Here is a 12,638-nt window from a genome sequence, read left to right as displayed (position 1 = left end):
TATGGGGACATGACACCTATCCTTAAAGTGGTTGACTTTGTGGCTTTCAGTTATGATTTGAAGTCTGAGAAGTGTTATGAAGTCTCCATGTTGTTCATTCACATAGACACTCACTACCACTAAAGTCATAGCTTCATTTTATTATAGGAATGGCTCCATCATCTTTATATCAATAAGATATTCTGATTTTTCTTGGTATGATGCAAAAGCTACTTACAACTTTGCTACTGTCTTTACTGAAGTCTGAGCCCTTATTAAGACTAATCATTTGACTTTGCACTAATGAGATTAAACTCAGCAGGGACAGATATTTTCTTTTTTAATTTTCATTCCTGTTATTTAATTGGCATTACACACACATAATGAGACCAGAAAAAAACACCTACACCCTGTAGCAATCTGTTTAATACAGATAACTCAAGCAGATGCAGCCAGATGTATCCATGGTGACCTCCTTGACTGTCTCACTCCACATACATCAGGGAAAGTGGCTAAGAATACTAACTCTGCTTGCTGAATGGTGTTTGCTTCTTCCACAACAAAGGGCATTTACCTGTCTTTGTTTTTATCACCCTTTGGGAGTGTTCTTCTCAGCATCTGTAGGAGTGCCACAGTCTGGAGTTGAGTGGATTCTCATCAGTGGCATTCATTGCTGGCTGACTGCCCTTGTGACTTCAGGGTTGCATAGATTCTATCTTAGTGTATACTCAACTGTGGAGAAATGTTAGATTGTCTGAAGGCCAGTAGAACAGGTCACACATAATGGGATTTTTCTCATTGTGTACCATGTTTCTATAGCAAAATCAACTTTTTCTACTCAGAAATCTACTATTCCTTTACTATCATTATTATTTCATGCACATATGCATTGAAATATGATTCCCATTACCCCTTTCCCTTGTCCAACTCCCTGTGAAGATACTATTACTGAAGTGATCAGGAGCTCACAGGATCTCTTTGATGAACCATAGTGGTTAGCTTTTCATTGCCTTTTTTTCCCAGTGCTTTCTCATGGATTCAGGATTTCAGGGTCAGTTTCTTAATCCAAAGGTGCTCAATAAATCACTGTTGCCCAGCAACAATGCAAAGTTTTCTTCCACACATGGGTATGAGCTTCCTTTCTTCCAAAACAGATCCCCTGAAAGTGATGCTAAGTTCCATCTTCCGTGGAACAAACTGTGTGATTCTGTCATACTTCCTGGAACTTTCCTTTGTTTGCACATTACATGGACCAGGAAAGTTTCCATGCCTGTAATATACATATGGAAGATTAACAAACTATTGAAGGGACAGTGCAGAGGAAGTCCCACTCACCCCACTGAGTTCTGCCCTCTGCTCTGGTTTTCCTTACTCCAAAGCTGTTTCTCTCCAGTGCCTTGGTAATGCAGGAACCCAGAGAGCAACATCAAACCTCCCTTCTCTCTATTGAGAGAGAGAATTTCCCTGCCTTCATTTCCAAAGCTACCACCATGGCACCTGTGGTTTATGACCAGGTTAATAAGGCTCCAGTCACCTTGTCTGTTCAAAACCTCCCCCTCTGCTCTTCATTCCCAGACTGTATTGCTGCTTTAAAACACAAGTCGGTTCATTTCCTACCACATTTAAGACCTTTAGTGGTTCCTATTACTTTTGGACAAAATGAAATAAACCCCCTAAATCCAAACTGAAGTCAATTAGATTCTTGATAATCATAGTCAATTAGCCCATGGCCTGCAGAGCTCCCTATGATGTGGGATCTGGCCATCATTTGCCAAGATGCCAACCTTTCTTATTTGGATTTCTCCATGACCACCTTTCCTTTACTCTAAGCTGAAGACAAAATGATCAGCTTCCCTTCAAGACCTTTTAGTGTTTCCAGCCCACCCTGCTGTACACATTCCTTCTGTTTCTACTTCAGCCACGACCTGCTTTCATTTCCTAGCCCTAGAAAGGGTTTTGTGTCAGGATTCTATGCTTTATCTGGAACATCTCACCCAATTTGGATTTTTGAATGCTGTGTGGCGAGGTATGCCTCTGTCATTTCTACCTAAAATGTTTGAGGAACAACAGGTTTTGAACTGTGCACACTACTGTCCCTGGAAATTTACCCCATGCTCCCAGAGTCCATTTGTGTTACTATAGAACAGTTTTCTTCCCTTTCATCTGTCCCATGGGTATATGTTTATGATCTGAACTCTAACCACTCCTGTATTGCTTTAAAAGTGATCTTTAAAATGTGAGAGGCTTGTTTACAGTGACAGCCAGCATTTGCAATTGTTGGGTGACCCCCTAGGGACAATTACTAACCCCCATTCCTTCTTTATTACCAATTATGTCCAGTTTAGGTTAATTTGCTGAAAGATAATTCACCAAATGGCCGATTTCTTTAATTTATCTCTTTTATTTTACTAATTTTAGTCGACAGACTTTGACTTTGTCTTCTTAACACTAAAGAACATTCAATTGACCTCTGCCTCAGTTCTCTGCTACTTAAATTGCACATAGCTGGCCAATTTGGCACCCACACCACTGTGTCTTTCCTTATAGAGCCTCGGGGCTCTTTAGGTATCTGCTCTTCATTCTCAGCTGTGGGATTCCAGAAGAATGGGTCCCATCCATGTTTCAGTTATACTATTTGTACGAGACATGACGAGATGAGATTTGGATAAGTCTGATAAATGAAAAACAATTATGTTTAATCCAAATTCCCTGGGAAAACATAGTACATAGCACAGGCTCTGTGGAAAGCCAAGAGTCCTTCATGAGCAAGGAAGAGGCAGGCCTGCGGACAAGCATCTGCACTGTGGTTTTCTGTGGGAGCTCAGCTGGGAGACTGGCTCCCATGTTTTATGACAGGGCACTCTTGAGGAGTGAGGGATAAGAGATATTAGATAGAAGGATAGAGGGGAGAAAAACAGATAGAAACACAGGATAGCCTCAGGAGGGCCTGGATCATTATCCACCAGCCCCTTCTGTCTCTTCTAAAGGGCTTTTTATAGGAATGCCAATGGGTGGAGCAAAAGACCTCCCCTAGCACAGCCAAGTGCAGACTCTTTCTAATCACCTGGTAACCACACATGTGGTCAAGCAATTTTCTAATGCAGCTCTGCTGGGAAAAGCAAGTTCAGATCCCACTAGGAAACCTTTGTGGGCCTCCACAGTTTTCATGAGAAGAAATGGACAAGGCAGGCTAGGCATATTTAGGGTCTCCAGCTCCTGATCAAATTCAAGTTCACTGAGTCTCTAAGGGTGTACAGGTTGGTGCTATCTAATGTCTCCAGATGTTTATAGGTGAGGCCAGGAGCTAATAATATCTAGTAACCAAATTAGGATTGTTAAATCATCAATCTAAAGAAATCAAAAGCATGGCTACTGTGGTCCCCACTGACCTGCATGGTAGGACCCTGGTGACATATAACACAAGTTTGTTCAATCCTGCTTTGGGTATGAACAGTCTTCCCTCCCCAGGTAGAGAAAATTCTTACTGGAAATTTTGAGCCATGATCTAAACTCGGTCCACTTATCCAGTAGCTCTTACCTCATCCAAGTTACCTAGGAAACACCATCCTTTTTCTAGGACAGGTGATGGATCATTCTGCAGATAGTTGCTCTGAGACATAATACTGCCGTTCTCTTTACTTTCATGAGTGGAACAGACCCATAATCCAAGAACACAGAATGGAGCTGCATGGAGCTAGTCCTATGAACTGGACTTAAGCTGTGATGTGCAACTTACTCACCAGATTCATGGTTCATCTACTGTTCTCTTATTTCATAGTTTGCAGAGTGTAAGAGCATGAGCTCTGCTGTTCCTAATCCTCAGGATGCCCCAAGAGGGTGTTCTATGGATTGAAGAGTAGAACCAGCCACCCAGCAGAGGATCACTGAGGTCTTGTGCACAGTACTGTTTATTTGGATTTACTGTTTATTTATCTGTCCCAGCTTGCCTTGTCTTTTATGGCTGTTTACAGACTTTCAGTTTTCAGTTTTCATCATCAGCATATAGATGGCCTTTGCTCAAGTTGAGATTCCTAGTCAGCCTTTGGGTAAATGCCAAGACCTACCTTTGCCATGCTTCATATCATTCTAGGAAACAACTGATAGAGTGGTAGGAAAGAAATGAAATCTTGAAAGCTACAAACTACAATATGAGAGAGATAGATGACAGGTTATAATTATTATCATGCAAAAGGACTCAGAAATTAATTACCGAAAAAATGAAAAAACATATCATTTGAAAGCTCTTGATGCATGCCACCTGGTTCCTGGAAAAGTTGCAGAACTTTGCTCCTTTGGAGCAGTTTGTCACTCACAAAGGCATTAGCCTTTGTGGTACCTTGATGTGAGGTGAGTGAGGTGTCTTTCCTCTGAAGACAGCCCGGGATTGGCTTCACCTCTTTGCCCTGTGTCCAGATTCCAGGTTGCAGACAACACAATAGCATGTCAGACTTGGTCTCATTTGGAATGTTTTTTGTGTTGTGATTATGTTGCCAGAATTTGATTCACCCTGCCTGTATTTTTGAGAACATGACATCCACCCCCACCTCTCTTTCTCATTCTTCAATGTAGTATCTGACAGTACTGCAGTGTCTGCCATTCTTTAGTGACACATCAACATAGCCCATCCACATTCAGTGAAGTTGACTTGGTCCCTTAGGGTCTCAGTGTTCTGCATGTCTTCTAGATTTCACTTTTCCCTAGTTCTCTAATGGATCACTTGCCAAGCTACACTGGCCTCCAGGATGTTCCCTGAACACACCTTCCCTAATCACACATACCCTAAGGTTCCAGGGCTTTGTACTTGCAGTTTCTACTGCCACAAAATGGACCCATTCATTCCCTCAGCCTCTTCAGGCACAAACTGCTTCCTCCTTACAGAAGCATTTTATGGCCACTGTGAACCTCCTTTACCCTCTGCCCACTTACCCTGCTGTACGTTTCTTCTCTTCTGCTCCCACGTGTTTATTATCTAAGTAGTCATTGTCGTAGTCATCCCATATAGGATGTCAGGCTGACAGGTAAAGATTTCTCTGTGTTTATAAATGTATCTGAAACTGGGTCCGGCATGAAGTAGGACCTTAGAAATATTTGTGGGGAGAAGAGGGTGAATGAACAGAATTCAACTGTCATTCTTCAGAATGCAACAATAAGACATTATTCATATGGTCTGAATGGAAACCATAATGCCCAATGAATCAATGGTCACAAGAGGTTTTTGGAATTTGGAATGGGGAGGAGAACAATAGGGGGGGGGCTTCCTGAGAGTCAGGAACATTTCCAGACAATGTCTTCTACAATTCAGAAAGCAGGGCAAGTTGATCAGTGAAAGGAGGAAGAAGTGTCCTGGAAGAGACAACAATTGAATGGACTGTCGGCCATGGTCTCATTCACTAGGAACTGTTACCTTCTTTTTCCTGGAATAAAACTGTCAAGACATGTTGGACTGAGAAAGGAAGAAATGGATGCTTAAGGTCAATCATTATCATCATCATCATCATCATTTCATGATTTTCTAAAAGCAAAGTCAAGTAACTTTTAGAAATAACAAAATGCTTTCCTTTCTAGGCAAAATCCAAGGGCACTGCAAACATCAGGGAGTAGTCACATCTTTCCATGTGACTACTATGGAAAGTAGTCTTTCTATGGCAGTAGGCAAACAATGAACAAATGTGGCTTCAAAAGCAGGCACACCCTTGATCTTGAATTCCCTGTGTTCCGTCTTATCATGAGATGAGTAGTGGATAGTTTCTATACTGCTTTTCTTTGGCTCCTATAACAAATGGTTACCAACTGGGTGGCTTAAATCATGCAAATCCTACACATTCTATAAAGATCAGTTTCCATTCAGACCATAGATCACTCCCACGGAAAAAGGCAGAAAAGAGTGAGAAAAGGAAAGGGTTGTGTTCATACAAATATAAATATGAGTGCATGTATATGTGTGAGGTGGGGGTGAGAAATTAAGAGAGTATATATATGGATGAGGGGGAGTGAATTATTGTTCTTCTATTTTACCCCTTATAGGTATTTTCAAAACTACAGAGGCATAAACCAACAACAGGATGAGTTATTTTGGATTGACAGCTTTGGATGTAATAGGTGAAAATGGACTAAACATGGTATTTTCTGACTATTCATGTTGGGTTATTTGACATAAATATCCAATATAAGAGTACTTAATCCTTCTAGACTAAATTTTTTGTTACTTTTATTTCTTTGTGGTGACAAATAGGGAGAGACAATCGTGTTGGAAATAAACCTCTGGGAATAGCTGTTTACTTGAGTTCACATGCTACTGGGAAGAGGAGCTAAGCTTGAGGTATTTGACAATAGAGGAACTGAAGACTGTCAGATTCAACCCTGCTTTGTATCAGGTAATCTCTTCTGATGTCTTCAAATACCCTTTTATGTGGGATATTCACTGCTATATTTCTTCTTTGTAAGTGCTCTTTCCATTGGTTTTCTCTGTGCTTTAGTCTAGCTCATGATTCTTGTCATATTCTTCCTCCCATGGGTATTGTCAGAACTACAGGGGGCTAAGCCAGCAGTGACTTGAGCGCTTGGGGATCTGTTGCTTTGGATGTAATGCAAATAGACTACATATGATATTTTCAAATTATTCATATAGAGTTATTTGACATATAATATCCAATATAAAATTGATTAATCCTTCTAGACCATATTCTTTGGTGGCTTATCTTCCAGGAAGCTTCAGAAATGTTTTGCTACTCAGTCTACAGGTAAAGATAATGGCAACTTATGGGATGACTCATCCCTAGCAGGCGTGAGGCCCAGCCAAGTAAAAAAGATACTTTCTGAGAGCCAGCCTGGGTCTGCCTATGGATCTTATCAATATCAATAACAGATCTGGAGATGACCTGGACCAATGAGAGGAAGCCATGTCACACCAGCTGATGCATATTCATCAGACCTCCCCCCAGGGAGGGGTGGAGGGTATATAAGGCTTACCTCTAACTGAGTAAACTGAGCTTGTTGTTTCGACATTCTCCCTGAGTCTGTGTGCCTTTGACTCTGCACCTACTTGGCCCCCTCCCCCAAAGGGAATAACAGCAAGGACCCTGCTACATCAACTCTCTCTCTCTCTCTCTCTCCACCTCCTCCCTCCCTCCCTCCCCTCTCCACAAGTGTGTTACAACAACAGTTCAGATTTAGGTCATCCTACATATTTTATAATATCATTTGAAATTTTCTGTTCTCTAAATTCAAATGCTCCAAAGGACATGATTTCTAGAATTTGGTAAATGCTAACATTTTAAAATAAAATGTTCAAATCACTCTTGTAAAGTTATCTGAATGTGAATTCCATCTTAATTTGCTTCTTACTAGTATCTGTTAAAAAATGCAAGATAATGCTCTGTTTTTAAACCAGTAGGAAATCTTGTATCATTTCTTCTTGTCATAGAAATCATAATTCTGTTTCACTGTGTGAGAGCCAAAGTTAACATTTTAAGTTTTAATTACCGTGTCTTAGAAATCCATGAAACAAAAATGTCTCTGATCTACAAGCCCCTTACCCAAGAACAGATACCTGAAATGCTGGAGGCTGTTGTTTATGGGAGATAACAAGTCAATGTTTTCACTCCCCTAAACAAGTTTGTTTGACTCATCTACACTGGATGTGCTTGATTACATGTGGGCGGAGAATTCACAGATGGGAGGTACTTCAAGGTATATGCTTGCCCCTGATTGGACCTGGTGGTAAATGCAATGAATTATGGGTTTCCTTCTTAAGCCCTTGCCATACTTGATTCTGGGCCATTTCCCAGGTACCTGGGTACGGACTTGGCTGGAGCCCATCCACCTGGCCAGTGTTCAAGTTTGCTTCAACTTTGGCTTTAAACTGTGGTAGTGGTCTTATTCTTGATCAATGGGATTAACAACTTCCCACACAGAAATGCATTCTAATGCAATTTAGTGTGATGTCTGAAAGTCTTTTTAACTCATCATATATCTCTAGAACACAAATGTGTGCTATTTACATTTTAAAAGGATTTCAATCACCTTAAAGCTCTAAAGTGGAATATTTTTCTTCTAGATTGGGTTACTGTTGCAATTGTTTTTTATGTATAATGATGAAGAAGCAGAAATTTGTTGCATATTATAATCAGTTACTTTATTGGAAATATATGCCATTCTGAATTCAGTTTGGGAAGGCTTTTAGATGCCTTGCTTATAAGCTCATGCTTCTTGTCCTTGCCACTTGAGAAGATCCACCAAGCAGTTCCTTGGCTACTTGCCCTTTGTAAAGCAAAAGCATCTTTTGAATGGGGGATCCTTGTTTGACTGCAGGTGCTATTCCTGGTCATTCAGTTTTAGGATTGTGTGCTCAGAAGCTCCTCAGATGTCTGTGTCTATGTCAGGGTAACAATAGCCTCTTTTGAACACTCTGTTTGCTACAGAGATGCATTTCTGGCCTATACCAGGGAAGAATAGATGCCAGACTCCTGTCTAGTCTTCAGCCTCAAGATACTCATTTTGGTGGCTAAATGCCTGAGATAAGATAATTTGGCTGTGGCTAGAAGAATGATTCATATTTGCCTTAATATGGGAAACAATAAAAAAGGATGTTAAACTGACAGTATACCATTGCTTAAAGAACAGCCAAAATTCTCAGGCACCAGGACATTAGTTTAACTCAGTGAAGGCTGCAATTAGTTATTTTAAGGAATCTTTAGAAATTATTCTAATACAGTTGCACAATCACAGAGTGGGAAATGACCTCAAAAGCCACAAGATCTTTTGAGGTTCAAATGAACAAAGATCAGTATGGATACCAAAGAAGAGAGCAAGGGTTTGTTATTGAGGACTTGTACCTTTAGGGGAGGTTTTCTACCAGGCCCAGATAACATACAAGCCAAGCAGGCATGTCAAAGCAAGACAAATAATGGTCTTAATAGAATTGCTGAATTGAGCTGGAATTTGGTGGAATTGGCTCAAGGGAAAACAGGACAAGGGACATATTCGTACAGGGTGAAATATTGTCTTGGAATGAAGTAACTCATGAATTTAGCTTTTAAAATGAGCTCAATTTACATTTGAACCAGTTGTTTGGATTAAAAACAAGCCTTTAGATGAAAACATGAAGAGGAATAACCAAGCCCTGTGTTACCTGAAAACCATCTGGGGCGCTCTTGAGGTTTGGTAGCAAGCTCAGCTTTACGAGCTCTTTACTAGTTTTGTGAGTAGGGATGACATCTCTACACACTCTTGTGACAGGTACACATGCTGGACCATCATGAAGAGCTCTTCTGTCTCTCCCAGTTGCAGGGCTTACTCTTTGATAACTCTGCTCCTAGGCAGACAATTACACACCAGCAGAGATCTCCCACGACCTTCTGCTATCACCTTGGTTTCTTGGCAGGTGTGATCTACTATTTTAATATAGACAGTGTTAGAGAGTGTGAGGTACTGGACACTTCAGAAAAAAATTTGAGGGCAAGTGCAAGAGTGTTCTTTTGCCTTTATTTATGCTCTGGCTTCCTGATGATGCACATTTATTGAAAAGATATAAATAGCTCCGCTACTGTGAATTTATCCTGGGATATCTCTAATGATAAGAATTTTGTTGCTTTAATGCTAAGAAAGGTAATTGTTTTAAAGACTTGGTCTTTTCTGTGCTTGGAGTCTGTGGCAATTGAAGATAATGTCATTAAATATTTGGAAATAACATGCCTGCTTAGCATGCACAAAGACCTAGATACAATCCTTGGTATTACAAATGATGATGGTGATGATGATGATGATTCCAGGCAATTTTTAATAACTTAAGTGAATATTAAATGAAAATAATGTAAAAATTTTGAAAATTAATAATTGAGACAAAGAGATTATATTTATATAATATTGCACATTTTGGAGGTTCCAGCCTCATTTTTTAAACCATTCTGTAAAAGTTGGGTGAAAATATATTGATAAACCTGGTGGTGGTGGTGCACACCTTTAATCCCAGTACTCAGGATGAAGAGGCAGGTGGATCTCTGAGTTTGAGGCTAGCCTTATCTATAGAGCAAATTCTAGGACAACCAGAGCACACAGAGAAACCCTGTTTCAAAAAACCCAATATATACATGTATATTTGATACAAACAGTATTCATTAATTAATTCCATGATTTTAGCTTGATGAGTAACAAATATATAGTGTTATTGTGTTTTCATTCAAACTCTGAAATTATTGATGTATGCTTCATAGATTAATACTTCACTTACAATCATATAAATCATATATAATATAAGGTATAAATCATAGATTAACACCTCATTCTATAATTTGTATATTCACACTTATAGTCACTAGGACATTTTGGCAGCCTTTGCTATATAGGAACAACCCACAATCTTGAATTATACCAAGACAAACATGAAAGGACAAGGAAGGGGTGGAGAGAACTGGAGGATTTAATATTTAGAAACATGCTTACTTGGGATTAAATGACCTTTCCCATAAATCAGAAGAGAAAATTGTCAGCTGGGCACTTCCTCATTTGCAGCCTGTATAAGCAGCAGGAAAACGAGCCAAAACACCTTTCGGAGCAAAGCACCATGGACTATGCAATCCAATTCACTCTCACCACTGTCTTTCCAGTAGATATTACTAGAGATAAATCAGGTGAGGCCCCGTACATCTCACTCCCCGACAGGCTGTTCCTGTTAGGAACATCTTTATTTTATTGCCCAAGGTTGAAGAACTCTTGCCTTTCCAACCATCCTGAGACAGATAAAGTGAGTGTGTGCTGAGTTAGCACCTTGTGATTGGAAAATGATTGATTTGCAACATTGAGACTAGGAAGACTTTGGGTTGCATTATTTCAGAAGGTGGTTATGAGTCAGAGTAACATTTCTTGGGATTAATTGCAAAGTAGCAGGGCTCTGCTATTCTTGGAAATTCTATCTGTTGGTTTGGCATCATGGACACTCTCCTAGTACACTCATGAAATCACAGTAATTTTGTCTATCTTTTTAGACACAAAGAGAAATGTCAGAAAACTCAATGGCCACCTGAGAATTGTAATGATCCTCTCTCAAAGAAAAGGTCTGCCCTCTTTCTTCCTTGAAAAAGAGATTATAATATTTTACTGCTTATTTTCATCTGTCTTCTCTGTCCAACTGTTAATTAACTAACTAGTTAATTAGTTAGAGACAAGGTTGTGCTATGCAGCCCAGGCTGGCTTTGAACACATGATTCTCTTCTCTGCCTCAGTCTCACAAGTGCTGGGATAATAGGCATGTGCCACCATATTAGCCCAACCTTATCTCTGATATTGCTGATTTATTCCTTGCCTGTCCATCCCATTTTCCACTTGGCTAACCCATCATACTCTTCTCTTCTCTGAGTTTCTGTTCATATTTCCCCTCTGATCTCCTCAGATACCCAAGTTTAGCATTTCTGCTACTGTAGGGGAGGGCTCAGACTGATATTTTCCCTCTAATCTGAGCCTGCTCTAAAATAGTCAGTCTTTTCATTGTGATTCAGTTCAGGATGTCAGTGTTGAGAGCGCTCCTAGGGAGTTGTAAGTGAATATAAACACACACAGACACACACACACACACACAGACACACACACACACACACACACACACACACACACACACACACACACACACACACAGAACAACAGTGAAATGTCATGGTCAAATTAGATTTTTACTTATCATTCTTGGGTACCCATTCTGTCCTTTTGTTCCCAACTTCAGCAATGCATAAATAGAATGTCTGAATGACACGGTAGCTTCTCATAAACCTTAATACCTAGGACAGTTATTTTTCCAGTGTTTTAATGACCTTGGTTTTTGAGTAGTATTTAGTGAAAGCAGCCATGCTTTGAACTGAGCAGTACTCCTAACAATACAAGAAAATCAAGAATAGCTCATGTCACCTATGAAATCTTTAAACCATTTTTGAAAGTGTGTACTCTTTGGGAGTTAAACTGAGGGAAGATCTTCAGAGATTATCAATGGCATGTGGAGATTGGGGTACTGTGCTCAGCATAGGGGGTGACCATCAGGGCAACAAAATTGTTTAAATGCAGGTCGAAAACCTCAAGGTGCCTCCCTTAGCTGCTGTATCAGGACTTCTATTCTATTTGGTCCTTGACTCTTCTGTCCACAGATTTAAGTGTTCAGGCAGAGGATTATATCAATTATGAATTCCCTTTTTTACTGAATAGTTTTATGTCAACTTGACATAAGCTAAACTCATTGGAGGGGAGGGAACCTCAATTAAGAAAATGCCTCTATAAAGTGGGGCTGTATGCAAACCCATAGGTCATTTTCTTAATTAATGATTGATGGGGGAAGGTCCAGCCCATTGTAGGTGGTGCCATCCCTGGGCTGGTGGTCCTGTGTTCTATAAGAGAGGATGCTGAACAAGTCATGGGAAGCAAGCCAGTATGCAACACTCCTCCATGTCTTCTGTATCAGCTCCTACCTCTGGGTTATTGCCCTGTTTGAGTTTCTGCCCTGACTTCCTTTGATGATGAATAGCCACGAGGAAGTGTAAGCCAAATACTCCCTGCCCCTAGTTGCTTTTGGTCACAGTGTTTCAACACAACAATCGTAACCATATCTAGGACACCTTCTTACTAGGAACAGCAACACTACTCTGACAGGTTGGAGTTTTAAAAATACTGTAGGAAATGTT

General features: G+C 40.2%; 1 long non-coding RNA gene across 2 annotated transcripts in view; it reads left to right on the top strand.

Moving 5' to 3' along the window:
- The window catches only part of LOC128112808 (uncharacterized), a 30,340-nt gene that overhangs the window by 3,587 nt on the left and 14,115 nt on the right, over positions 1-12,638 (top strand). The window contains exons 2-3 of one of the 2 annotated variants that reach the window (XR_008219176.1): positions 6,004-6,098; positions 6,212-6,353. This is a non-coding gene — a long non-coding RNA (uncharacterized LOC128112808). Of the gene's footprint in view, positions 1-2,579; positions 6,099-6,211; positions 6,354-12,638 lie in introns of those variants that run through there. The other variant, XR_008219175.1, reaches the window with a different exon arrangement.

The sequence above is a fragment of the Peromyscus californicus genome, unplaced genomic scaffold (assembly GCF_007827085.1).
Source record: "Peromyscus californicus insignis strain IS unplaced genomic scaffold, ASM782708v3 Scaffold_17__1_contigs__length_78620276, whole genome shotgun sequence".
Classification (NCBI taxonomy): domain Eukaryota; kingdom Metazoa; phylum Chordata; class Mammalia; order Rodentia; family Cricetidae; genus Peromyscus; species Peromyscus californicus.
The sequence above is the reverse complement of the archived record's forward strand: the minus strand, read 5'-3'. Positions and strand labels throughout refer to the sequence as shown.